Source organism: Trachypithecus francoisi, unplaced genomic scaffold (genome assembly GCF_009764315.1).
Source record: "Trachypithecus francoisi isolate TF-2019V2 unplaced genomic scaffold, Tfra_2.0 Lachesis_group0, whole genome shotgun sequence".
NCBI lineage: Eukaryota > Metazoa > Chordata > Mammalia > Primates > Cercopithecidae > Trachypithecus > Trachypithecus francoisi.
The window spans coordinates 50,849,178-50,873,808 of NW_022681453.1; the positions used below are offsets into that span (position 1 = coordinate 50,849,178).

General features: G+C 37.7%; 1 long non-coding RNA gene across 1 annotated transcript; it reads left to right on the forward strand.

Annotated features, from left to right (window-relative positions):
- The first annotated feature begins 2,190 nt into the window (after positions 1 to 2,190).
- Positions 2,191 to 24,459, forward strand: LOC117083189. Its single transcript, XR_004436991.1, has 3 exons — positions 2,191 to 2,283; positions 6,451 to 6,637; positions 24,027 to 24,459. It is a non-coding gene; the product is annotated as an uncharacterized LOC117083189 (long non-coding RNA).
- The last annotated feature ends 172 nt before the right edge of the window (positions 24,460 to 24,631 follow it).

The window sequence follows — 24,631 nt, forward strand, 5'->3', positions numbered from 1 at the left end:
GCTACCAGAAATTAATTTTTATTATGAATCACTTTTTTTCTCTACCCTGTGAACATTGTAGAGTTTATCTGAACATGACTGACATCTACACGTGTCTTTTAGTGATACAAATGTTTTTCTGGATCTTACACTCACCCTGAATGTTTTCTTTAGCCTTTATGAAGGGGAATTGACTGATTATCCTTCAGTTACACTGATACATCCAATGATGTGAGGTCAAAGTTTCCTGAAAAATTAGGTTTAAGAAAAGTAAGGTCCAAGATTGTAAAGGAAACATTCTTGAGGTAGAATAAAGCCTTTCCCATTGGAATTGAGAGAGGAGGGTGCTGACTTAATGTGTTATTCCAATGGGGTATGCGTATGCCAAAACAGTTTGTGTATCAGTGCAGATCGAAAAAGCAGTCCATTTCAGTTCCTCAGCTTTTTCTTCAGCATCAGACAGAGCACCGAGGCTGAGATCACCTTTATAAACAAGGCTCACACCTCCAGGTGTTTCCACCATTTATCACATTTTCTTTCTTTTTTTTTCATTTTTTAATTTTTTGTGGGTACATAGTAGGCATATATACTTATGAGGTACGTGAGATGTCTTGATACACACATGAACTGTGAAATAAACATATCATGGAGAATGGGGTATGCATCCCTCAAGCATTTATCCTTTGGGTTACAAACAATCCAATTACACTCGTTATTTTAAAATATACAATGAAGTTATTGATTGTAGTCACTCTGTTTTACTATCAAGTAGTAGATCTTATTCATTCTTTGTATTTTTTTTTTTTTTTGTACCCATTAACCATCTCCACCCACCCTCCACTACCCATCGCAGCCTCTGGTAATCATTCTACTCTCTGTTATCAATGAGTTCATTTTTTTGATTTTCAAGTCCCACAAATATGTGAGAACATGTGATGTTTATCTCTCGGTGCCATTTATCACATTTTCAATGTGTGGTTATCAAGCCATTTTCACAAATATGTTGATTCATTGCTGCCACAGGCTTGCAGGTATGCCTGATGGATCTCATGTTATAGATGAAGAAACTGAAGCTCAAAGTGGCCAAATAGCCCAATGTCACATGGCTGATATGAGATAGACGCTGGATGTGAATCCATATTTTCCAAATAAGATCCTATTCTCTTTTCACTATTCCACATCTGCTGGTGCTGAGGTGGTAAGAAAAGGATGATAATACTGGCTGAAGCAGTTGGGCCTAGCAGGAACAAAGACATGTTACTAAATCTGGAAACGGGCTTGACTGTAAACTATAGAGACGTATATTAAGGTATTAATGTTTGTCTAACATAATGTATAAAAAGACCCCCCTGAGGATGTTTTCAAGACTTAAATTCACTTATTTGAAGTCTTTAAAAATTCCCACTAATATTTTTGGTTTTTTTGAGAATAACCATCCTAACAAGTGTGAGGTGCCAGCTCATTGTACTTTTGATTTGCCTTTCCCTGGTGATTAGTGATGATGAGCACCTTTGCATGCACCTGGTGGCCACAATGGGTGTGATGTTTCAGCTATGAAGGACAAGTATGTTCTAGAGATCTGCTGTGCAATATAGGACCTATTCTTAGTAACACAGTATTATGCACTTACAAATTTGCTAAGAGGATAAATCAGTCATCAAGTGTTCTTACCACAAAAACAAAAATGAAAATGAAAAAACCCGAAAAACATAAATGGACACAAGGAAACCTTTGGAAGTGATGGATATGTTTATCACCTTTATTATGGTGATGGTATAACAGATACATGCATATGTCCAAACTCATCAAATTGTGCAAATTAAATATGTGCATTGTTTTTGGTATATCAATTATGCCTCAATAAAACGGCTGAAAAAACCTCACCTCCTAGTAATTCCACTGTAAACATTCATTTAGTTCCAGTTCCACATCTTGAAATGGATTATTTGTTTTCCTAACTTCTAATGTTCACTCTGTTAATGCTCATACCTGGTCTTCTGCCTCACACCCCCATGTATTTCATAATCTTGGAATTAACTGTGATGATTTTCTAAGCTCTCTCTACTTCTCTCCCTGTTAGCTCTCTATATGGAATAGGCTGCTGTGTTTTTTGACTTAGCTAACGTCTACCTGATCATTTGGATACCATTGTTCTAATTCTGCCCTGGCTTCCCCTGTATCTAAGCAGTGGCTTCTCATTCTAAGTTCCACAGCCATCCTTTCACGTTTCTGTCTTAGCACCACCAGCACTCTGCCACTCACTTTTTCTTCTCTCCTCTGAGCAAGCGAGCTGCATGAGTGGAGGTATGAAGCTTGTCATCTCCATACCTTCAGCTATCAACATAGCACCTGATACTTAGTAAGCATGTAAATGCTAAATGAATGAATGAAGGAAGGAAGAAATGATGCATTTTTTTCCAAAATTGGATCTTGCCCTCTGTTACTCAGTTAATTCACACTATTCAAAAATAGTTCTACCTACTGCTCTTCTATCCTAATCCCTTTCTTTCCTAGTTTCTTTTCTCCTCTGTTCTTTCCTTTCCTTCTAATCCCCTTCCCCTTTACCTCCCTCCCTGTTTGCCTTTTCTTTTTTTTCTTCCAGCCTTCTGTGGTGCTTTATTGACAACTGTTTCTTGTGCGCTTACTATGGCACAGGATACAGGCATGCACTTCTTGGCATGTACTGCTATCTTGGCAGAGACAGTTAAGTGTTGCAAGAATAAAATAATGAAAAAATGCAGGCAATTTTCCTGCATTCAGAGTGCCTAACATTCTTGTGGTGGGGAAAGAAAGATAATAAACAAGTAGTAAATAAGATAGTTTTAGAAATTATTAGTGCTGAAGGACAAAAAAAAAAAAAAAACCTGATAAACTTATAGAAAAGCTCTGGTACTGCTCTAAACAAAGTGGTCAGAGAAGACCTCTCAAAGACATGAGTTGTGACTTCAGTAATGAGAGGAAAGAGTATTACCTGGCAGGTAAGAGCAAGTGCAAAACGCTTCAAAGCAGGAGTGAACGTGAGCATTCAAGGAGCAGACAGGAAGGAAGTGTGCTGAGGTGAAGGTTGAGAGCTATTCAAGCTAGATCATGCTAGTTCCTTGTAGGCCACTAGTTCCTGAGTCACATGGAAGCTAGCAGAAAGATTTTGACTGGAAAGTTATATGACCTGGTTACTATATGTAAGAGGTCACAGTGGCTGCTGTATGAAGAGAGGAGTATCGAGGACCAAGATTCCTGGAAACAGAGAGACCAGGAAGGTGGCTGTGGACCTAGCCCAGGGGAAATCTGACAGTGGTCTAGGCCAGGATGGTAGCCATGGAGGCAGAGATTATCTCTTTGATAATGTTACTCTCATTCCAGAAGAAGAGCCAATTCTTTAAAAAGAAACTCAGGTCCGTGAAGCTAGACTCTCTCTGCATGAACTGTCCCTGAAAATCAGTATGACATCTAGGGAGGTCACATCACCTCCAGCTTTTGCAGGTCATCATGGACCGCTCCTTTGGGACTTCACAGCTCATCTGTTGGGTGTCTCTCAGGAGTTCCAGCAGATACCAGATGCATCCAGTGTTCTTCAAGAATGCTGCTCAATCACTAAGGGCATTACCTTTCTCAGCCTAATGCATTTCTTTTTCTACTGCTGGTCCCATAGCGGCAGGTCTTAATGTTATCCTTGTGATTACTAACACTACAAGTTGTATCAGTGCTTCTCAGCTCTGAAGTATCTACTGGGAAGCAAGCTTACTGGTTATTGTTGTTGTTTTCCCCTATTAAAATTGTGTGATATTTCACATCACTGTTTTCTCTTGTTTCACACCACAGCAATAGAAATTGAAGTCTTAAAATTTACTTTCCATTTGCAAATATTCAGAAGAACATGTACTCTGACTATGCCAAAATTTTCATAAGAAGTACAATTTCCAAATCATTTTTATTTTATATTTTTTAATTTCAAACCCTTATGAAAGTTGGCTGTTTCTTCATTCCATATACACCAAAGGTAGCATTATTTGTAGGCCACATAAATTAATATTCTTAAGGTGATGTTTCTCAAAGTCTCATCTTGATTTGTGAGAAATTAGTCAGTATTACTGCCAAAAAAAAAAAAAAAACAAACCCTCCTATTTTCTATCACTTTTAAATGCTAGGTCAAACAAAATCAGTTTTCTTTAGGGTAGGATTTCTTAAATCTTTCAGCATAAAAATGTACCATCAAGTTCTTTAAGTGGCCAAGGGTGAGCAGGATATATCACATTTCTGAAAGCAACTATAAACTGACAACAGAACCTTTTTACACAAAGCATTTAGAAGTAGTGTTCTGTGGAATACATATCAAGAGATTTCCTTTAAAGGTATTTTGGTGTTCAAACAGCAGTCTGGAAGGCCATTCTTTCATCTGAAAGAAATAATGTACTTTTTTCCTTTCATATGTTTTATGTATGTCAACACTTCAGCTAATGCTATTAGGAAAACACAGATCAACAAAGAATAGAAGATTCATAAAATCTGCATTTTTTTAAAGGTTATCCTCAGCTTATAAATGAGAAAACTCAGAGGCTTTAGTACAGTGAATTCCTTAAGATGACATAGTTAGGGGATGTATCCAGTCTATTTTGTATTTTGTATTTTTACCATATATGTTTATGGCTATCACATATAAATAGAAAACTTAGTCTTATCTCAGACTTTCTTCCTTCACAATCTTTCTTTCTTTTTCCACATTATCAATCCTGATCATACAACTATGAACAATCATAATGACAAATATATAAGACATCTGAATCCAGATTGAAAGAGTGTCGTAAAATAAACTGATAAACCTAAGAAGCCAAGACTACATGGGAGTAACGGAAAAATACAACCTTTGGGTCCAAAGAGCTGATAATTCACATGACTTGAGCAGTGTTATTGGTTAGAGGGATGTATTGCCTTCATTGATCTCTCAGTGTGAATCATCAGTGTAACATCTGTGTGAAAAGAGCTAGTGTTATCTTGGGATCCATGAAGAGAAATATAATCTCCAGAGTGAAAGAGGCAGCAGCCTCTCTCTACTATGTGCTAATGGTTCTTTTCCTGGATGTTGACAAAACATTCAGAAATGTGAACAGCTGTTGTTTCCCTTTATCTTCAGGGCTCCTCTTTCCTCAGTTGCTTTGATTTTGTGACTTTCAAGAACAGGGGATGCTAGCTGACTCTGCATTTTCTTTCTGAGTTACCTATATTCCTCCCTTCCTGAAGGGCTGTGCCTAAGAGGGCTGCTTACTATTTGTGCCAGCCGGGGCTCCCTGTGGATATCAGAGACAGGCAGCCCTTCCCAACTTCCTCCTTTTATCTTGAATTACATGAAAATGGAATTCCAAATATGATAGCTATTTTTTCCCAAATCTCAGAAAGATGTTGGTACTCCAGTCTTGTATTTTAGTCCATCGCTTCCTTAATATTTGAAAATTCCATGAGAAGAAAATAAAAACTTTAAAAGGAAGCAAATAAACAAATCTGATGGCAGTACTTCATGGACTCTTAAAGGGGAGTTAGAAAACGGTATCTTTTTATTTCTCTAAGTCCGTTAATACTGGGTTGGGAGATGGGTGTTAGAAATCACATGTAAATACAAAATAAACCTTTTTCGTTCATTTTTCTTCTCCTTAACAAATCACCAGGCATCCAGGCTTTCTAGTTATTGTTATTGACGTGGTTCCATGGAGGGAGAGGGTTTCATGGAAGGGGGCAGAGTTGGCTTGGGCTGAGATGTCTGACTATGAATTTTTAACAAATGCTGGGTTTTCAATATCTGTCAATCCCGATTTTTCATTTTTCTTTACATAGATGTATTCATTCTCTTCACACTCTCCAATGAGTACCTCGTTCTCTTCATGATCTGCCATAAAATACGGGTTCTTTCTGTGGGATTTCCTTATTTCTCCCCAACATTCCTCCTTTCCTAGAGAGATGGGCTTTCTCTTTAGTTTTTAATGTTCAACAAAGCTAATGAACTCCAAAGTCTTCATTAAATCTCTTTGAGAGACTGATTGGGATTCTTCTTTGGAGCTTTATGTTCCGGTGGCCCAGGACTGTTTAAAGTTCACAAGAGGCCAGGAGTGGTGGCAGGAGCCTATAGTCCCAGCACTTTGAGAGGCAGAGATAGGAGGATTGCTTTAGCCCAGTAGCTCCAGGCTGCAGTGAGACATGATCACACCACTGCACTCCAGCCTGGTTGACAGAGCCAGACTCTGTCTTAATACATACATGCATATATGCACACACACACACACACACACACACACACAAATGCCCTTTTACCAACCTGCACCCTTAGTTAACTCCCATTGTGCAAGAGATTACTTATTCCCTGCCTGCTACTCTAGATTTGAAATTCCGTAAGAGCAGCCAATGTGTAAGTGCTGATAAAGAAAGAATGAACCTATGAATGAGACTTTCACAGCACCTAAACTTGCTCTTCCTCTTTACTTGCAGATGGGTTGGAGGAACCTCTTTTCCCACCCTTTCCCACCAGACTAATTGCTTTCAGGAACCTTTGGACCTAATCGCCAGAGCTAAGGAGAAATGCTTGACTGCAAGCAAAACAATGTGAAGGTTGCAAGAACAAATTTAGTGTTCGAACCAAATGAGAACATAAGATTGTGAGGGGCAGATATGTAAGGTGAGGAGAGAAGACTAAAAATCACTGAAATACAGCTAAAGTTAAGAGTCAGTGAAGAAAAGGCACAAACAAGATTTGAGAAAGAGGAAGAAAAAAGGATCATATCCCACAAGCCAGAGAATGGAGTTAAAAAATTACTTTTCCAACTTTATTGAGGAATAATTGACAAAAATTATCTTTATTTAAGATATAGAAAGTGATGATTTGATATAAATATATATTGTGAAATGATTATCACAACCAGGCTAATTAACACATCCATTCTGTTAGTTACCATTTGTGCGTGCACATGTGTGTGTGGTGAAAACACTTAAAATCTATTCTCAGCAAATTTCAAGTATATAATACAGAATTACTAATTATAGTCACTATGCTGTACATTAGATCTCTAGAACATATTCCTCTTTTAACCAAAATTTTGTACACTTTGACCAATATCTCCCTATTCCCTACCTCCCAACTCCTCACAACCAGTTTGTTTTATGTTCAAAAAAGAAAAAAAGAAAAAAACTATCAACGCCATCTGCCACAGACAAGTCACGTAAGGATAGAAAAGACTAATTTACACGTTACAGTCACAGAAAGAAAGGCAGAAGTGGAAAGAGAAAGAGAGGATGAGGTGTAGCTGTAGGCTGAAGGTGCTGTAATCTCAAAAGCAGGCGTTTGTCCAGGAAAATGACTCTTAGTATTCATTTCTTTCCCTGTCTATTGTGCTACATACTCTTTGACATGATTTACTACTATTCAATACACTCAATTCAACAAGTACTTATTGCATCTCTACATAAGCCAGCCTGTGCTTTGATTTTCTGAAGTCCTCAAAGATGAATATTTAACCTGAAATCACTTACAGTCAAGTGGAAGAGATAATATGCACATACATTTAACTGAAATATAATGCAGAATTAGACACGAATCACAAAAACAAGAACAAATTGCCTTTGTGAGCTGATAAGTGGGTGAGGCCACTCCTTCATATCAATAATGCTGCCTGCAGGGAACAGAATCCAATTTAGATGATTCAGAAAACGTTAATAAAGGAACTATTTACAGAGCTGTGGATAGGTTCAAGGGAGATAACATGGAATGAGGTTGATGAGACTAGCAATTTAAGAAAGCTGTTAGCAACCTTGGCTTTACAGGGGCCAGAAAAGGAAATAGTGTGCCTGAAATCCAGTAAGGGATAGAGACATGGAAGAGTGCTACCCCACAGGAGCTGTAACCATGAAAAAAAGCTGCCACTACCAGGAAAAAATGGCTTAGAACAACAAGAGATGGAGGAAGAATTACCTGCAGTTCTTTCTCCTCCCACCCTCTGATCTCTTACTGCTAGGTCCCATTGGTCAAGCCAAATGTGTAGTCAGCTCCTTTGAGAAGCTAGATAGCCCAGTCAAGGAGATAATGCAGCACCCTGCAACACAGATCAGGGCAGAGAAAGATAGGAGGGAGACTTGAGGATAAGCCAATAGAGACCCTGTATTGGTCCTTTTTCATGCTGTTAATAAATACATAACCAAGACTGGGTAATTTATAAAGGAAAGAGGTTTAATTGACTCAGTTCAGCCTGGCTGGGGAAGCCTCAGGAAACTTACAATCATGGCAGAAGGGGAAGCAAACATGTCTTTCTTCAGATGGCAGCAGGAAGGAAAATAAGAATGAGAACTGAGTTCATATCCTTTCCCCACTTTTTGATGGGGTTGTTTGTTTTTTTCTCAAAAGAAGACATCCATACAGCCAACAGACACATGAAAAAATGCTCGTCATCACTCGCCATCAGAGAAATGCAAATCAAAACCACAATGAGATACCATCTCACACCACTTAGAATGGCAATCATTAAGAAGTCAGGAAACAATAGATGTTGGAGAGGATGTGGAGAAATAGGAACACTTTTACACTGTTGGTGGGATTGTAAACTAGTTCAACCATTATGGAAAACAGTATGGCGATTCCTCAAGGATCTAGAACTAGATGTACCATATGACCCAGCCATCCCACTACTGGGTATATACCCAAAGGATTATAAATTACTCTACTACAAAGACACATGCACACGTATGTTTATTGCGGCACTATTCACAATAGCAAAGACTTGGAATCAACCCAAATGTCCATCTGTGACAGACTGGATTAAGAAAATGTGGCACATATACACCATGGAATACTATGCAGCCATCAAAAAGGATGAGTTTGCGTCCTTTGTAGGGACATGGATGCAGCTGGAAACCATCATTCTTAGCAAACTATCACAAGAAGAGAAAACCAAACACCGCATGTTCTCACTCATAGGTGGGAACTGAACAATGAGATCACTTGGACTCGGGAAGGGGAACATCACACACTGGGGCCTATCATGGGGAGGGGGGAGGAGGGAGGGATTGCATTGGGGAGTTATACATGATATAAACGTTATGCACATGTACCCTAGAACTTAAAGTATAATAAAAAATAAAAATAAAAATAAAAATAAAAATAAAAAAATAAAAAAAAAAAAAAAAAAAAAGAATGAGAACTGAGTGAAGGAGAAGCCCCTTATAAAAGCATCAGATCTTGTGAGAACTTACTATCACGAGAATCGCATGGGGGAAACTGCCCTCATGATTCGATTACCTCCCACCAGGTCCCTCCACAACATGTGAGAGTTATGAGAACTACAATTCAAGATGAGATTTGGGTAGGGACACAGCCAAACCATATTAGACTCCTTCTTGGAGGTATCAAAAAGGAGCAGGTATGATACAAGCCTTGGAACAAACATAACATACCATGTTATGGCATTCCCAGAGGTGTAGACAGATTGAGGAAAAGCAAGGAAGTGGAAACTCAAAGACAGTATTTCAGATTAGCTCAAATACATGGTGTGGGTCTGATAAGTGGTCTTAAGAGAGAGCAGAAGAAAGCATTAGATGCCCAGTTGGGTGGCTTGTACTGTAGTTGGTGATTTAATGGTCTTTACTTGAAAAGAAAAGCATATTGAAACAACTAATCTGGGTGTCAGAAAAGACAGCCTGGAGGTGGTAGAGACTCTATGCAGAGAAGCCAGTCAGGACCATATTGCAGCATTCAAGCTAAGCAACTATGTTGGTCTGAAAAGGATGTTGGCAATGGAAAGAAATCATGAAATTATGGTTTTAAAGCAAACAGGGCTTAACGATGGATTACATATAGAAAGAGATGTAAAAATAAGGGTTTTAATTTGTGTTCTTCCATGGCACACAGAAGGAAGTCAGCAAAAAATAGAACTGAGGGAAGAAGGGATGAATTCATTTTCAGCTACTTGTGCTGGGAGGTGCAGGATTTGGGAATGGAGCATGGGCTGAAGTTGTACATTTGGGACTCAGTGGCATAGAGATCACAGCTGCCTAAAAGAGATTACAGTTGCCAAAAATAGAAAACAATAAGTGACTTATTAGTGGAAATTTGGCAAATAACATCTTAGTAATGTGATTATATAAAGGGATCGATTCAAGATATAAAAAACGGATACTGAAGTAGGAGAAGAAAGTAAGAAAATATTGAGCCAATAGAGGCCATCGAAAGAGGCAGTCTCAAGGTAAAATATTTCTAAAAAGAATCAGGACAGAGAAAGATCGTTGGATTGTGCAATTATGTAAATTACTATTTCAGAGACTTTGATGGTGAAGGAGCAATGTGAGTAGAGACCTGCAGACCCTATGCAGGGAGGTGACAGGGGAAGGAATGTGGTTTTGTTTCTCTGATAAAGGAAACCTGAGCATGTCAGCTGGGAGAGGGGAAACAATTCTCTTACTGTCATATTTTCTCCCTGTTTTCATTTTAATGAAACATAGTCTTAGTTGTCCTTAATAAACTGTAGTAACAATGTTCTAAGAGTCCACAGGAGGGAGACACTACTTTCTAAACTGACCCTGTGAGTAGTTAAATTGCCATAATATCTCAGTGCTTAAGGCAGAAAGCTGAAGCTCTTTTTTGTCGTTGAATTTTTTTTAAAAGAACATTGGTCAGATGTTTATTCTGGACATGGTGATTCCTTAAACTATTACAGCATTTTTTTTTTTCCTTAGAGACAATTTATTGCTTGATGAACAGGTTTTATTTTTCCTTTGTGGACTTCACCCAGTGATATAAATAAAATCTTTTTCAGTATCTTTTTAGTAATTGCAGCACCTGACCATATAGTAGGTGCTTTAAAAATAATTGTTATTGTTTTTCTGAAGTCTTTCCTGGTGAAATTGTGCATTTGGATGATTAGGTCAAATTGGGTTTTGTATTTCTTTGTTGAAAGGGAGATTTTATTTATGGATGTACCACAGCTATTTCTAGTTCTTCACAGGCTACACTTTCACATCACAGGTTACTCTTTACCATCCTGCAATTAGTCAGAATTACATGACTGGCTTTGACTAACAAAAAGTAAGTGGAAGAGATGCATTTCAGAGTTGGTATACCACTTTCCACATGCTCTTATTCATTGGTAAATGCTTGCTGGCATCATAAAAGGATGGTGACTCTTTCATCCCTGATCCCTAAGGAACATAATCTTTCTCAACCAGTCTATGTCATGAGACATGAGCGATAAATACATTTTATTTGTTTAAGCAATAGTCACCAAACTTTTTTTTGTAAAAGACAGGATATTAAACATTTTTGGCTTTGTAGGCAACATGATCTCTATTATAACTACTCAATTTTGTCATTTTAGCTAGGGTAACACAAATAATGGTCATAGACAAAAATTAAATTAATGGACATGTCTGTGTTGCAATAATACTTTTCTTATAAAAGCAGACAGCAGTCAGATTCAACCCATTGAGCCACAATGTATTGACACCTGTTTTAAACCTCTGAGGTACTGAGGTTGTTACAGCAGTATAACCTAGACTATACTGCCTAACTACTATTACGTTTTACAAAGGAAATGTATTGGAGTACTGAATGGATGCAATGGCAATTTTGTACTTTGCTATGAAAATATTTGTTAAAATAGGACGATGTGAAATTGATTTGGTTTTGGAGCTTTATTTAATTTAACTGAATCATATCAAGAATCAAAGAAATAATCACATAAAATTGAATTGGAACAGCTATTTTTAAAGCAGGCTGAACATTTAGAAATTTTCCCAAAACTGAACACAGAAAAAAATAAAAGAAATTATTTTTGAAAGACTATAGTGATCACCACAGAAGTAGTACCAAGAGAACACATATAAGCAAGGGACCATGGGAAGAAGTTTCCTGACTTCTTATCACTTATACCCTAATTTTAATAATAATTGAGTTCAAATTTTAATTATAGAGGTTTAAAAAATGTGAACGGTAAGCTTCTGTACACTACTGATATTCTATTTTTTTAATTTGGTACTGTTGCATAGGTATGCTAACTTCATGAAAACGCATCCAGCCATATGCCTGATGACATGTCCTTTTCTGTGTATATAATTCTACAATTTTTTTTTTTTTTTTTGAGACCGAGTCTTGCTCTGTCACCCAGGCTGGAGTGCAGTGGTGCAATCTCGGCTAACTGCAACCTCTGCCTGCTGAGTTCAAGCAATTCTCCTGCCTCAGCCTCCCAAGTAGCTGGGACTACAGGCACATGCCACCACTCCTGGCTAATGTTTTGTATTTTTAGTAGAGATGGGGTTTCACTGTGTTAGCCAGGATGATCTCGATCTCCTGACCTTGTGATCCACCCGCCTTGACCTCCCAAAGTGATGGGATTACAGGCATGAGCCACTGCCTAATTCTACAAATTTTTAATAGAATTATCTCAAAAACCAAAATGAAGAAAATCATTTCTGAAATGTTCATAATAAATGAATGATTTAGTTTTAAGAGTAATTTGGAAAGTGCAATTGTTATGCCAATAAACACCAGCATCCTGTGATCCAGCTAGGAGTTCTCTGGGCAATGTCACACTATTGGGAGTTTGCTCCTGGGCTCTGTTTTCTAGAAACATGCTTCTTTTGGGTAAAACCTCACAACTCATGGATATCTCTTTGAAGATAAAATGCCCCAACTTCTCCCATGAGTAGTGAGAGCCATCTCAGCCAAATTTATTGCATCCCTCAAATTTTGTCACAAAAGCAAAGGGTATCTTCCTTTCCTTCAGTCTTTATTTCTTATCTCCCTTCTGTCATTCATGTTGCTGATTTCTTTCTTCTTGCAAACGGAAGGAAACCTGAGCCAAGGATTCCTTATGGGAGCTTGAGGGTCTTACTCACCAGAATCAAAATCCCTGACAAACCAATCCCTGCAGCTCAACAAAAAGCTAGGGAATTGAGAAGCACAAAAGGAAGTCTGGAAGGAAAAACATCCATGTAATTCCCTGTCCTACCTACAAACATATGGAATCCAGATGAAATGCTTCAGAATGGAAAAGTATCAGGTACTTGCACTGTAGTAAGAAGTTATGATTAAAAAGCAAGAAAAATGTTAATGATCTTAGAATCCTGTTTTTATTTTTTCTCTCTGTGAGAGAACATAAACATTTAATATGGATACACTGAATTAATTGTTCCATAGCTCATGTGGCCTCTCATTTCTTTTTTCTTTTTTTGTCATTTTTAAACTGGTTTTATTAGCTACATTCAATAATTAATATTTTCTTGGTCAGGTGCCATTACAGAGGCTACTTTTCTAAATGATAGTTTATTTTATTAGCTTTAATAGAAACTTTGGCTTAATATTTGTATTAATCTATTTTCACCCTTCTATAAGGACATACCCATGACTAGCTAATTTATAAAGGAAAGAGGTTTATTTGACTCACAGTTCTGCAGGGCTGGGGACACCTCAGGAAGCTTACAATCTCAGTAGAAGTGGAAGCAACACGTCCTTCTTCACATCACAGTAGCAAGGAAAAGTGCAGAGCGAAATGGGGGAAGGCCCCTTATAAAACCATCAGATCTTGTGAGAACTTACTCACTATCATGAGAATAGCATGTAGGTAACTGCCCCCATGATTCAATTACCTCTCACCTGGTCCTTCCCACAACAAGTGGGGATTATGGGAACTACAATTCAAGATGAGAGGTGGGTGGGGACACCACTAAACCATATAATTCTGCTCTTGGCCCCTCCCAAATATCATGTTCTCACATTTTAAAGCACAAATACACCTTCCCAACAGTCGCCTAAAGACTTAATTCATTCCAGCATTAGTCTAAAAGTTCAAGTCCAAAGTCTAATCTGTGACAAGACAAGTTCTTTCATCTCATGAGTCTGTAAAACCAAAAGCAAGTTAGGGCCAGGCATGTGTAATCCCAGCACTTTGGGAAGCTGAGGAGGGCAGATCACCTGAGGTCAGGAGTAGGAGACCATCCTGGCCAACATGGTGTAACCGTATCGCTACTAAAAATATAAAATTAGCTGGGCATGGTGGCCTGCACCTGTAATACCAGCTACTTGAGAGGTTGAGGCAGGAGAATAACTTGAACCCACAAAGTAGAGGTTGCAGTGAGCCAAGATTGCATCATTGCTCTCCAGCCTGGGCAAAAGAGAAAATTTCCATCTCAAAAAAAAAAAAACAGCAAGTTAGTTACCTCCAATAGGGCAGTAATTAAATCTTAAAGCTTAGAAATAATCTCCTTTAACTTGGTCATGCTGATGCAAGAGGGGGCTGTCATGACCTTGGGCAGCTCTGACCCTGTGGCTTGGCAGAGTACAGTCCCCCCACCCCAGTTGCTTTCATGGGCTGGTGTTGAGTTTCTGTGACTTTTCCAGGCACACAGTGCAAGCTGTCAGTGGATCTACCATTCTGAGGTCTGGAAAATGGTGATCCTCTTCTCAGAGTTCCACTAGGCAGTGCCCCAGTGGGGACTCAGTTTGGGGGCTCCAACTAAACATTTTCCTTCTGCACTGCCCTAGCATAGGTTCTGCATGAGGGCTCTGCTCCTGCAGCAAACTTCTGTGTGGACATCCAGGTGTTTCCATACATCCCCTGAAATCTAGGTGGAGGTTTCCAAACCTCAATTGTTGACTTCTGTGTACCTGCAGGCTCAACGCCACATGGAAGCTGCCAAGGCTTGTGGCTTGCACCCTCTGAAGCCATGGCCTGAGCTGTACATTGGCCCCTTTTAGCCAGAGGTAGAGCAGCTAGGATGCAGGGCACTATGTCCCTAGGGTGCACAAAGCAGCAAGGCCCTGGACCCAGGCCATGAAACCATTTTTTCCTCCTAGGCTCTTGGCCTGTGATGGAGAAGCTGCCATGAAGGTCTCTGACATGCCCTAGAGACATTCTCCTCATTGCTTTGGTGATTAACATTTGGCTCCATGTTACTTATGCAAATTTCTGTAGCAGGCTTGAAATTCTCCCCAGAAAATGGGTTTTCTTTTCTATTGCATTGTCAGGCTGCAAACTTTCCAAACTTTTTGCTCTGCTTGCTCTTAAACACTTTGCCACTTAGAAATTTCTTCCACCAGATACCCTAAATCATCTCTCTCAAGTTCAAAGTTCCACAAATCTCTAGGGCAGGGGCAAAATGCTGCCAGTTTCTTTGCTAAATCATAGCAAGAACCACCTTCATTACAGTCCCAACAAGTTCCTCATCTCCATGTGAGACCACCTCAGCATGGACTTCATTGTCTATATCACTATCAGCATTTTGGTCAAAGTCATTCAACAAGTCTCTAAGAAGTTTCAAACGTTCCCACATCTTCCTGTCTTCTGAGTCTTCCATGTCTCTAGAAAGTTCCAAACTTTCCATTTTCCTGTCTTATTTGGAGTCATCTAAACTGTTCCAACCTCTGCCTGTTTCCCAGTTCCAAAGGTGCTTCCACAGTCAGGTATCTTTATAGGAGCAACACACTCTCTGCAGTACTAATTTACTTTATTAGTCCATTCGCATGGTGCTATAAGCACACACCAGAGACTGGGTAATTTATAAAGGAAAAAAGGTTTAATTGGCTCACAGTTTTGCAGGACTGGGGATGCCTCCAGAAACTTCCAATCATGGTTAAAAGGGAAGCAAACCCATCCTTCTCCACATGGCAGCAGCAAGGAGAAGTTCAGAGTGAAGGAGGGGGAAAGCCCCTTGTAAAACCATCAGATCTCATGAGAACTCACTCACTATCACCAGAACAGCATGGAGGTCACCACCCCCATGATTCAATTACCTCCCATTGGATCCCTCTCAAGACAATTGGGGACTATGGGAACTGCAATTCAAGATGAGATTTGTGTGGGGACATAGCCAAACCATATCAATATTTTAGTAGCTTAAGTGAATATAATCATTACATTTTAAATAAAAGATGTATTAATTTCATTTTCAAATTAAGATTTAGAACATAATATGTACTTTCAATAATAAACCGTATTGGATTCATTATATACTGCATGAGTATAACGCAGGAGTTTACATAATATTTTTCAAGATTTGTTCTCTCATGCTAAAGTTTTTTGTAACTTTTTTCATCAATATAAATGCAACAACAGTAATGTCAGAAGATGTGACTTTTTTTTTTTTGAGTCAGAATTCCATTCTGTCACCCAGGCTGGAGTGCAGTGGCACAGTCTTGGCTCACTGCAACCTCTGACCCCCAGGTTCAAGCAGTTCTCTTTCCTCAGCCTCCTGAGTAGCTGGGATTATAGGCACCTGCAATCATGCCCAGCTAATTTAATCTTATCTTATCTTATCTTATCTATTTTATCTTACTTTACTTTACTTTATTTTATTTTATTTTATTTTAGTAGAGACAGGATTTCACCATGTTGGCCAGGCTGGTCTCGAACTCCTGACCTCAGGTGATCCAACTGCCTTGACCTCCCAAAGTGCTGGGATTACAGGCATAGCTACCTCGCCCAGGTGAGCATGTGGCATTTTTAAAAAGCACATTCTGAGGTTTCAAAGTGTAATAGGAAAAACATGAACTACAAGTAGAGTCCATTATAACTGATTTTAAATTCCATCTCTGTCCCTCATTTCCTCCATGATTTGGGAAAACTCAGTTCCTGTGAGACTTAGTTTTCTCATCTGTGTAACAGGTATACAAATTCTTATGTGACTACTATCTGTATTAAATGGGACAGTAGACCATTAATAAATGGCAACTTCCCTTTCAGAAGCATTGTCTTATTTACAAAATTGTACAACATTCTTATTAAAGGATGGTTGTATCTGAAACGGCTTTAATGAAGAATCCCCAGATCTTAGTGTCTTACAACCACAAGTCTTTGTGAAATATGTCAGCATGTCTGGACTGACTGATGCATTTTGGCATTTCTTTTCTTTCTGGGACTCAGGCTAAAGGAGTGACTACTCTTTAGGACAGCCATTACTTTGGAGTGGGAAAAAGCAAGAGACATTATGGTGTATGTTACCTCTGCTCACATTCCGTTGGCCAGAGCAAGTCAGAGGATAGAGCCAGACAATGGGACAGAGACGTGAATGAATTTTGACTATAGGAATCCTTCAAGGCATACATCAATAAACAGAAAAAAGAGGAAACAAAGATTGGAAAAAAATATAATATGCTTGAATGATATTGCCAATTGGAGGGTTACTCAGTAGTGTAAATAGCCTTTTGCTGAAAGTCATAGTCAGGGAGTGGTGATAGCTGCTAACCTAGCCATCCAACATAACCCAAAATGAAGAAAACAATTTGAGAATTTATAATCATGCAAAGCCTTTTTAAATACAGTAAGCCTGTACAACATAGTGAGACCCCATATGCACAAAAATATTTTTAAAAAATTGTCTGGGCATGGTAGTAAATGCCTATTATCCCAGCTACTTGGAAGGCTGAGGCAGGAGGACCACTTGAGCCTGGAAGGTTGAGGCTACAGTGAGCTGTGATTGTGTCACTGCACTCCAACCTGGGTGATAGAGTGAGACCCTGTCTGCAAAATTAAAAAAAAAATTAAAAATAAAGGCTATCTTTTTGTGCATGTGAATATGCTGTAGTTGGTGGGAAACATAAATGTTAACTGCATGTGTGGGTAATTTACAGATGAGCTACTTAATTATGAGCTTATTTGTAGATCTGTTAAAACCAAATGGAAAACACACCTATTTGTAAACTGGCAAATAAGCTCTTCAACATATGAAGAACAGCTTGTTTCAGGGTTTAAAATATAATAAGATTAACTTTTAAATTGAGTTGAAAAAACAGCAAGTTACAGATAAATTGAGTTACTAAGGAAAGTGATTTCACTTTTAAAAACTGAATTAAGGGCGTTGAAATTAATTTATTTTTGAACAGAATGTGCTCAATGTAGGTTTTGTTTATTAATTTGCCTTTGGACAAACTCTTTTGAAAGAAAACCAAATCTATTATAAAACTTTATTTTTCATATTGGCAGCCCTGCCTCAAATTTTTATCTACAATAAACATGAATTATATACCACTTGCAGGTGGAAGTCCCATCTGCCCATCGATTCACTTCAGCAATGAGATGTGTGTGCATGGACTCTTACTGTAGTATGCATTAAGTCCCCTAAGCCAATTACTTAGTGGAGACATTTAATTCATTTTAATCTTTCATTATATGCTTTTGATTAATGGTTAAAATAATGATAAGTTATAGCTGCAACATTCCTTGTTAATTAGTGGGAAACTTTCTAGACAATTTGAAAGAGTTTCTTATATCTCTTGTTTTAGTTTTAAAAAATTGGGAAGTAGGAAAGAGATAAATAATCCTCTTTGAAGATTGAATTATTAGGAATTATTAAGGGAAGGTATTATCTAAGGGTATAGTGGTTAGCTACACAGGCTCTGAATCAAACAGACCTGCCACATTTTAAATCTCACTCCTAAGCTTTTTAGATTTGTGTTTGAGGAATTTTGTATAATATTTATTAGACTTGGGTTCCTCAATTAAAAAACAGGATAACCATAGGGCTTCTCTGGTAATTAAACTAGAACTATGTGCCTAACAGATAATACTATTCATTAAAGAATAACTCTTATGTACCATTTAATAGATTGGATGATTTTCAAACATACATATTACTGACAAAGAATCACTAATATATACATATGAGAAACTTAAATGCATATTAGAATACATAAATGAAAGGATATTATTGAATTGTTTTATCCTGATCACTCTGCTAGCCCCTGGGGATATAGACATATGTAAAAATAGGGATGGTACCTAGCCTAATGTAAGAGTCATTAAGAGTTATAATGCTACAGTACATTGTTGGTGAGAATGTTAATAGTATAGGATTTTTGGAAAATAGTATAGATAATCTTTCAAAAAATTTAAAAATAGAACAACACAATGATGCAGCAATCCCATTTCTGAGTATATATCCAGAGGAACTGAAAGCAGTATGCTGAAGAGTTGTCTCCACTCCTATGTTCATTTAAGTACTATTGATCATAGCCAAGGTATAGAATTAACCTAATTGTTTATCAACAGATGAATAGGTAAAGAAAATGTGGTATATTACACAATGGAATACTATACAGCCTTTAAAAAGAAGAAAATTCTATCATTTGTGACAACATGGATAAACCTAGAAGATATTATGCTAAGTGAAATGAGCCAGGCACAGAAAGACAAATATCATATGATGTCATTTATATGTTGAAGCTGAAAAAAGTAGATCTCAACAAAACTCAGAGCAGAAAGTGTTTATAGAGGCTGTGGGTTGAGGGGAAGTGGAATGCGGAATCTGGAGATGTCAATCAAAGAGTACTAGGTTAGACTAAAGGAACACAATTTAGTGATCTATTGCACTGCATGTTGACCACAGTTAATAATAACATACTACATATTTCAAAATTGTTAAGAATAGATTTCTAATGTTCTAGCTGCAAAAAATAAAGGATAAGTCAGTGAGGTAAAGGATATGCTAGTTCGCTTCATTTACTCTTTCTACAATATATGCAAATATCAAAACATCACATTGTGCCCCATAAATATATGCAATTAATATTTGTCATTTTAAGAAAAATAAGTATGTATTTTTTAAAAACAAAAAAAGCTATAATGCTCTACAAGGAGTCCATACAATAGATTATCACAGCATAATGATTTAACATATTTGGGTGGTGCTCAAAGATTATACCATACAAAACTTGATGAGATGATGAGATGCTGCTGGTCTATAACTATGAGTTTTGTCCACTATAAGAGTGATAGGTGGAAATGAGTCACTGAGCTAGTGGATGAGTCTAGATCTATGTTAAGCATATGCTTTAATTTTGTTTTACTTTGCAATTTTAGTTAAGTGCAGAGTGATTGCTGCTATAGTAGTAAGTAATGCAATGTATTACTATAGTAGTGATATAATCCAAGGGTACATGCATCTATTCCTATGTAATAAGTTCCCTTTAAAGGTAGCAGCTTAAAGCAACAATAAACACTTACTTCATATACTTTGTTTGAGTTAGGAATGATTAGAGCAGCCTAGCTAACTCAGGGTATCTCATGAGATTTTACTCAAGATGCCAGCTAGAGACGAAGTAATCGGAAGGCTTGTCTGGCATTGGAGGTTCTACTTCCAAGATGATGCATTCACATGTCTAGCAAGTTAGCTGTGGTTGCAGGAGGGAGGCCTCAGTTCATTGCAATGTGAAACTTCTCATAGGGAAACTTGAGTGTTTTTGCATAATGGCTGCAGGCTTCCCCCAGAATAAGTGATCCCAAAGGGCTCAGAACAGAAGCTGCATGGTCTTTAATTATCTAACCTGATAAGTCATACTCCACCATTTATGCAGTATCTCATGATTATACGTGTAAGCCAAACTCAGTGTGGTAAAGGAATAAATAATTAGCATGAATAACAGGAGGCGAGAATAATTTGAACCCATTTTAGGGGCTGGCTACCATAGTAAAAATGTTTTAAACATAAGAATTACATGTATATGATGTATTGGGATGAACTGGAAAAATTTGGAAGTATACAAATGAGGTTTGGTGAAAACAATCTTTTTTATATATTATGTAACTTTGGTTATAATTATATAAGTATTAGGACAAATATGAATTGGGTAAAACTTTCAAATACAATCTATTTGGTTATGATTAGTGAGAAACTTGAACTTCCTATTGAGAATGAAACTATTTTTAAGAACTCATCTTATGCTTGAAAGGGTTACAATTAAATGTCTGATCAATACTTTTTTAATGACGATCTCTTCAAATTCTTGATAAACATCTTTAACAAGAAACTTCACTCACACAAGTAGATAATAAAATAATTTAAATCATTTTATAACAATTTAAAACATATACCAAATTATGTTCAAACATTGTAATAGCTCTTTCTTTTCAATTTATTGTGAAAATGTGAATGGATTAAAAATTCAACCCATGCTTTTCCTGTGAAGTGTTTCAAAATAATAATGAAGCCCTAATTTACAAAATGCACTGCCTTATTGGATTAGAGGCCCTACAAGAAGCTTGGATGACTCCAAAAAAGCACATCTGACAAGTGCTTCAAAAAAAACCACAGACAATAGGCAGGGAAATCAATATATGAGACTTAGATTTCAGGCTGCTGGCTGGACTTGTGCATGTCAGGAGTCCTTGCTTGTCATCGCCAGGCACAGCGCCCTCTACAAATTGCACCTTAGCTCTACATCACACACTGTAGGAAGCTCACTCGTGCACCTTATGAACAATGGGAAGGTCTGTATTTGGTTGCTGGCTCTTGAGACAGAAGGCCAGATGGTAGTTTTTGTCTTTGAACAAGTCAGGCGTCAGGGTGGAGTAGCAGATGCTGGGTACTGATTATCATTTTCACAGCCAGCAAGGACCGTGGGCCTACTCAATAGTTCCTCTCAGGGCTTGACTACCTTTTATGAAATCTCAGAGAATCTGCTCATAGCTGGATGTGGCCATGAGGGGACTCTGGCCAATTAGGCATTGATTGGCTCTATCTCTATCCCCAACTACATGGGATTCATATTTTTTGTCAAATCTCTAACTCATCCATATCACGAGTAACATTTTATTTTATATTTATTTATTTTTATTTTTATTTATTTATTTATTTTGGTGAGACAGAGTCTCGCTCTGTTGCCCAGGCTGGAGTGCAGTGGCGCGATCTCGGCTCACTGCAAGCTCCGCATCCTGGGTTCACATCATTATCCTGCCTCAGCCTCCCGAGTAGCTGGGACTACAGGCGCCTGCCACCATGCCTGGCTAATTTTTTTTTTTGTATTTTAGTAGAGACGGGATTTCACCGTGTTAGCCAGGATGGTCTCGATCTCCTGACATCATGATCCACCCTCCTCCGGCCTCCTGAAGTGCTGGGATTACAGGCATGAGCCACCGTGCCCGGCCAACATTTCATTTTAAGAGTCTGATAAATCAGTTTTAACCTATAATCCTGGCACCTTTAAAGTTCTGAAAGCATCTCAAAGTTTTCAGTAATACTGAATTCTATGAATAAACTTATGTGTTTTCATAGTACCATATGTTAATTTAAGTATTTGCAGATATATTTTAAAACATACTTCATAAGAACATTTCATGCAGTGGTTTTCTAACTTGGCTCATCATGAAACTCCTCTGGGCAGAATTGTATGATTTTAAATATTGATAGCCATTGTTAGTATGCCTCTTGCAATAGCAAGTATCAAAATTTTAATTTAAATTCAAAAATCCAGGCTTACCTCAGATACAGAAACATCTAGATGCACCAAAAATGAGATCAAGTTATTTGCTGGCACTCTCTATATATTTCTGCTGCCTCTTTTTATAGGGAGTCAAAGCTGACTACTTATTTTTACACTATGTTTAGCATGGAGAGGTTGCCTCTTTTTTCAATAGCTTCAACAAAAGGCTCAGTGTTGAGTCTCATTGCCCTATTGCTGAGGAATGCTCAGACTGGCCAGAACTGTGTCACATCCCTACTCAGGTAACAAAGGGGATATAGCCAACCTCATTCAAACCATATGGCTAAAATAGAGGAGAGGTATAATGCCTCAAAAGAAAAATGGGATGCTGTAATCAAAAGGGAAATGGTTACTTAACACCTTTCCCCACTCCTGGCTCTCCTCCAAATCCATTATGTTTGTTAATCTGAATTTCAAAGGAGTAGGACTTTCCATCTATATTTTGAAAGAGTCCCCCAGAAATTGAAGGACCGCTGGTCTACTGTATATCATAACCTTATGATTTTTAGATACATAGGAAAATGGATAGAAAACTAATTAGAATTCTATGCTTACTGAAACTCAGTTGATATTCTGAGCTTCATAGCCATACCACCAAGATTACTAGCAGAAAGTGTGTGAAAAACTGTCTTTATGTGAAGGGAGCTATAATCTAAGAAATGTTGTGTCACTCAATGGGAATGCCCACAGAATAAATTCTTGTTAATGTCATTTCTTGATAAGTTAATGCGCTTCCTTCCATCAGATTGTAAAGATTGTTAATCTAATTATCTTTCCTTTTTTACTCTGCTGCAGGGAAGCCCAGAGAAAAAGTTATTGTTTTGCCATAGTAATAATATAAGTGTTTGTGGCTATTAAATCCTTTTTGCCCTTTCTTATGACAGTTACTCAGTGCGTAATTTTGCAGTAGTAGTGTAAGCCACACTACATCATATTGGGAGGAGAAATCAGAAAATTTTAATGAGTTTTCATAATTGAAAAACAAATTCATACAAATAAAATGTCATTACACATAGCTGTGTGTATAACTGAAAAGGCAAAAGGAACACTGATTTCATTTTACAATCTTGAGGTATTTCTAATGAATTAAGTTAAACAAATCTTGCTGAGCACCTACTACGTGTTAGAATCTGAAGGAAATATAGCAATGAAAAAGGTGACTTCCTTTCAAAGGGATTGACAAATAATAGCGATAAATAAAGCATATGAAAATAACTTCAAACAGTACGAAATATCTCAATGAGTATAAAATGATATGTTTATTAGACAAAACAACAAACCTTGGTAGACAACTTTCTAGAGCTAATTTGGTTATTATTTCTGGATAGACTGAATATGTTGTATTTCTACTTGGGTCTCCAGCTTCAATTAGCATTCTGAAATGATTAGTGATGGTGTGGCTAATGAAGAAAAATCTCAGGATGTGGCATGGGCCCTACTCTTGATTTTTGGCTCTGCCATTTAACAACTGCTGTAGGTCATTCAGCAAGTTCCTTTGGCCCTTTGAGCCTCTTTTTCCATCAATCAAATGGAGATGATGGCCACACCTAACCTGTATCGCGATGATAAAGATTAAATGGAACAGTTTCTATAAAACAGTTTCTAGAAAAGCATCAATAAGAATGTTTGTTATTCATATTTTTTTGGCCTTCAGCATCTTCCCTGTAACTCTCCTGTAGCAGATATTATATCCCCAAAAATAGAAATATTATGTTATCTCACTCATTCTCAGAGATTTGGGGAAGCCTATGAGCAATATCTCTCAATATCTGGAATATCTCAGAGTCTCTGAGAACATATTATCTTACATTCCCTTTTCTTTCTCCATTCCCAGACACTGCACCAATGCCTGGATGTAGCCTCATGGCCTAAGATGGAAAGTTCTCAATTGCCAACTCCTGTCTGAGTTTGCTCTGCCCTGGAATACCTGGCTTGTATTTTCCTCTTATTATAAACTTTGATTTATTTATGAAAAAGTTTTAAATGATCTGATGCCCCACAAAATGTTCAAGTTCATCTATAGATTGTTTCTTGAAGAAGAAAACACTAAATATGTGACTTAAAATAGTCAGCAGTAGCTTCCAGTTTATCCCAAATTCTGAAACTACACAGCGATTTGAGAGATTCTAGTACTGGAAAACACGCCATTCACCCATTAACTGACTGTTGACACCAAGGACATTTGGTTCTTGGCCCAACTGTACCTGCAGAACTAGCAACACAAAAAATGTTCAAAACATTCCCTCTCATTCTGTCTTATATTGAAATTAAGGTAAATTATATTCTTTTCTAAAGCAAATGTCGTAACATCTAACAAGCAAATAAAAGATAGTATAGACTTGCTCTAGTGTTTATTTGGATGCTGCCTGTAGATAACAATGAGAAAATATACTCCTCTATTGGTGTCCTTTGGCTTTTTTAACAGGGTCACCTACAATG